Source organism: Amaranthus tricolor, chromosome 5 (genome assembly GCF_026212465.1).
Source record: "Amaranthus tricolor cultivar Red isolate AtriRed21 chromosome 5, ASM2621246v1, whole genome shotgun sequence".
NCBI lineage: Eukaryota > Viridiplantae > Streptophyta > Magnoliopsida > Caryophyllales > Amaranthaceae > Amaranthus > Amaranthus tricolor.
The window spans coordinates 22855675-22860362 of record NC_080051.1 but is presented as its reverse complement, the minus strand read 5'-3'; the positions used below and the strand labels follow the sequence as shown (position 1 = coordinate 22860362).

The window sequence follows — 4688 nt, the reverse complement described above, 5'->3', positions numbered from 1 at the left end:
AGGCATGCTCCTCGGCACGCAGTTCCAGCACTTTATACCAGAAGTTGCTGCGAAGTCATCACCGGCTACCGCTGATTTGCACGTCTCATCTCCTACTCATGACGTTCATTTGGAGGAGATGGACTTGTTATACCCCGATGACGTTGCGGGGACCTCGCAGGCTGGGCCATCCCAACAAATCACAGTACTAGTACCCTCCCTACTAGAGCTACACACGAACACCTCTTACTACCGTAGGAGGCGTTAGAGACCAACTTAGTTGAATAGGGTAGATGAGGGTGATGAGCGTTAGGTTTTGATTTAGTTGTATATGTTAATCATTTGTATATATTTAGTTGTAAATATATGTTTATTTAGTTTATCATAATCTCCAAACTTTGACAAAATTACTTTAACTTAGGATGATAAATTTGTGAATATGAATGAATGAATTGAGTTATAAGGTTTTAGTATTTATAGAAGATTGGTTTAATGGCTGGTTTGACAATATAAAGGCTAGTTTGAACAAGTCAAAAAATAGTCAATCAAGTTGTTCCCACTTACTAAGTGCGAACAGAGGAGCCTGGTCAAACAGGGTCAACCCCCTGTTCGCTGTTACTCTAACTGCAAACAGGGGGTTGACCCTATTTGACCAGGCTCCTCTGTTCGCACTTAGTAAGTGGGAACAGCTTGGTTGACTTTTTTTGACCATTTTGCCTCTGTTCGCAGTTAGTAACTACGAACAGCACCGAACATGAACTCTGGGGCTGGAGGCGCTTACATTTGGAAATAAGTTGAATTTTCTCTTGTTCTATGTTTTTTTTTTAATAATTAGTCTTATCCATTTCAAATTTCTGATTCTACCTCTACAAATTTTATCGTAATTAGAATCGTAAGATTCTACAAACTTACGATTCTACCTACGATTCAAATCGCCCGCTTGATTTTGGATCGTAAAATCTTAGAATCGTATATTAGAATTCTGATTTTAATAACCATGCGCCATTATTTAACTCTTTATACCCCAAGTATTCGGATACTTATCCTTAAACACTATGCATATTATATTTAACCGGTTGTTTTTGGGTATTTTGAGTTAAAAGGCAATAGTTCAGCATATTCAAGGTTAAGTATCCCATTACATAGGATATAAAGAGTTAAATTATAATTTAAAATATTTTAAGTGATGGACAATATATGAGAGTATTTTTAACAAATTACAAAAAAAATATATACTTTCTAAATAATAAAATGAGTATTTAACCATTAGCCAAGCTCCCCACTGAGCTGGGTTTTTGGATATCTATTAATATTGGATCTTGCAAAACTTGTGCAAGTAAAACATTCACCTTAAATTTAAACACTTATATTTTATATTTAAGTAATCTCATACACCATTTGCTCTTAAAAGTTCATTTAGATATAATTAATCTTGTATAAGGCCATCCCACCATAAAACTGTAACATTCGAAAATTTAAAATAAATAAAATTATATTGGACTTTAAATCAAGTAGGAAACCTGACATGAATCAAATAAGTTAAGTAAGTTTTATAATAATAATAATATATATATATATATATATATATATATATATATATATATATATATATATATATATATATATATATATATATATATATATATATATATTTAAATACCCAAACCCCTTCGAAACCAGTAACCCCAAATACCCTAATATTTCTTCTCCCTCCTCTCACTCATTTTAATTACCCAGTAAACCCTTATCTCGCTTTGCACAAGAAAACCCAAACAATTGTGCATCTAGGGTTTGAGTGTTCATCAGATTCGAAGACTGCGTTTCCTCCTTCTTGTTGATTGTCATGCCAGAAGTAACTTCCCCTTCATAATCTTACATAACAAGAAAGAACCAACAATTGCAATTCTTCTTGAATTCATTCAAAAATTTTGAGCTGGACGGTAAACAATCATGTTGCCTCATTCGGCTTTGTGAAGAAAGGGAGTAAAATCAATAACATTTCTTAACTCTTGCTTGCCGACACAAGGAGGTATAATTGCCTTGTTTTGTTTTTATGATGCTTAATTCTTTTATATATATATATATATATATATATATATATATATATATATATATATATATATATATATATATATATATATATATAATCTCCTTCCTTAAGTGGTATATAGGATTAAATAATTAATTGAAGTTTAGCTGTACATACTTGGTCTGAGTTGGGAGGCAAACACTAGGATAGTTAGAATTAAAATAAAGTTCTTGATTGAGATTTAGGTTTGTTGAAAATCGTTTGTATTAATAAAAGTATGGGTTAATAATTGATGTTCTTGAATAAGTTATGAGATGGATATTGCGTGGCTAGAATAGAAACTTGGTAAGTTACGTCTTAGGAGGAGATGTAATAAGTTATATGTTAGTATAGTAGCATCGAACACCTTTTATTTTTTGGTGATGTCGTGTTTGTTATGCTATAGGAAGTGACATCGTCGAAAAACCCTTCTAGTTGATAGCTGTGATCTGGTTTCGACTCTCTAAGGCGTGTTTTGCGGTGAGTAGTAGCAGTCCCTTAAATCGTATAGACAGACTACAATTTCAAAAAACTAAAAAATATTTTCGTAAAGCAGTCCCTTACTTCCTATTTTGAGGTGAATTGTCATTCAAATATTGACTAGCCTCACCCGAAAGTGACATAGTCTTAGAGCTATGGATGTTCCTTTCAACTAGACTGCCTATGCGCACATAGTTTTAGGAAAATGATGTTGCTTTTAAATCTTTGTTTTATTGTTTTGGATTGTTACTTCTCATTCAGTTTAATCTGACACTCTATTGTTTCCAAAGTTTAGTTTGATTACAGATCGGAATCGGCCGAGAACAATAGGTTAGCGGTGTTGATTAGAGTACCAAGGATGTCATATTGAGCTGAGCATGGGGAGAATTTTGTAGTTTTGTATTAGGTTTTTGGATAAATGCATATTAGACTTGGTTGTGTTGTTTATATTGAACTTAAAGTGATCTGTATGTTTACCTTGTGTTTTGATTAGACGTTTGGTTTGAGAATTAGTTGAGTTAGTTACGTTAAAAAGTTGGTGATCCCCTTCGCTCAAGTTTTGGAGGTGTGATTTAAGTTTCTTAGAGAAATGAACCCCGTAATGACCGTATTTACTCAGTTAACAGTAAGTCGGGACAAGCCCATATAATTAACTTATTCTCTAGTTGATCATTTCACGATTGTAACCGATTAGTTTAAAATTATAAATGATGATTCTAAGACTATAAAAAGTTATTAATTTAAAATGTGAGTGATCACTTTAAGTTATAAGTAATCACTTTAAGATAAAAAAATGTACATAGATCAATCAAATATAAATAATTTCATTATAAAATTGTATCATTTGAGAATTTGTGATTTAGATTGGGTGTCGTTGTTGAAAAAATAACATATGGGCACAAGGACAAAGCACACTTGACCGTAAGGATATGATGATTTTAAGCACCAAAACTTGGTCGAGACCATCTCAAAATTGAGACCAAGAGTAGGCCGGTCTAATTCGCGCGTGTAACAACATCACACATTTTTCCTTGTTTTTTCCATTTTCTGGGCATTTATCAACGTAAAGTAATACTTAAACATATCAATTAAAGTAAAAAATTTCAATTTGAACCTATAAGTGATCAATTTTGACGTTAAACTGATCAATTTCTATCTAAATATGTTTCTTTTTCACAATTTTAGAACGAAGTTATATAAAATGGTATTATTCTATCATTTTATGAATGAATTTCAAACAACAAATAAATGGTTAATAAAACTAAAAATAATGGTGTTAAAACTATTAACATATTAAATTTGAACTAAATGCTATACAATATATCTATACAATTTGAATACTTATTTTTAAAACGATAATTGAAGATTAAAAGTTCAAAATTGAGTTAGATTATAAAACATCATTGTCAAATTATATGTTATAATTTAACTATTAACATATTCAGTTTGAACTAAAACATATACAATATCTTTAGACTTTGAAATACTTATTTTGAAAATGATAATTGAAGCTTATAAGTTCAAAATTGAGTTAGATTATAAAACAAGAATTGTCAATTTATGTGTCATAATTTAACTATTAACATATTCAATTTAAACTTTTTACAAATATATATAAATATGTTGAGGAAAGAGTAGTATCACTATTATTGATCGATGATTAAAGAGTACAAGTACTCTTATGTTTCATCAGAACCATTATGTTGCATTGAATAAAAGTACTTGTATTGTACAATGTTTTAACACTATTATTGATAGTGTTATTGACCATTTATTTGTTGTATGAAATTCATCTATATAATGATAAAATAATACTATTTTATTAACATAATACTATTTTATTAACTTCGTTCTCAAACTGTGAAACAGAACCATATTTAAGTAGAAATTGATCAGTTTAACGTCAAAATTGATCACAAGTAGGTCCAAATTGAAATTTTTTATTTGAATTGATCTGTTTAAAATTTACTTTTAGTTGAAATTGATACTCTTTAAGGTCAAAATTTGATACCTTTAAGATTAAAATTGAAAAATGCCCAGAAAATGAAAAAAACGAGAGAAAGCATGTGAGGTTGATACACGCGCGAGTTGGACCGGCCCAAATTGATGGGCTTATTGTAAGGACGTCTCGTCCAACATCAGCTGGATTTTAAGTTATCAA

The 4688-nt window shown here is 30.6% G+C and overlaps 1 long non-coding RNA gene across 2 annotated transcripts; it reads left to right on the top strand.

Annotated features, from left to right (window-relative positions):
* The first annotated feature begins 1640 nt into the window (after nt 1-1640).
* On the top strand, nt 1641-3036 carry LOC130813803 (uncharacterized). Of its 2 annotated transcripts, XR_009042233.1 has the most exons (3): nt 1654-2008; nt 2454-2527; nt 2818-3036. It is a non-coding gene; the product is annotated as an uncharacterized LOC130813803 (long non-coding RNA). The 2 variants fall into 2 exon arrangements; XR_009042234.1 differs by having other exon boundaries at nt 1641-2008; nt 2454-3036.
* The last annotated feature ends 1652 nt before the right edge of the window (nt 3037-4688 follow it).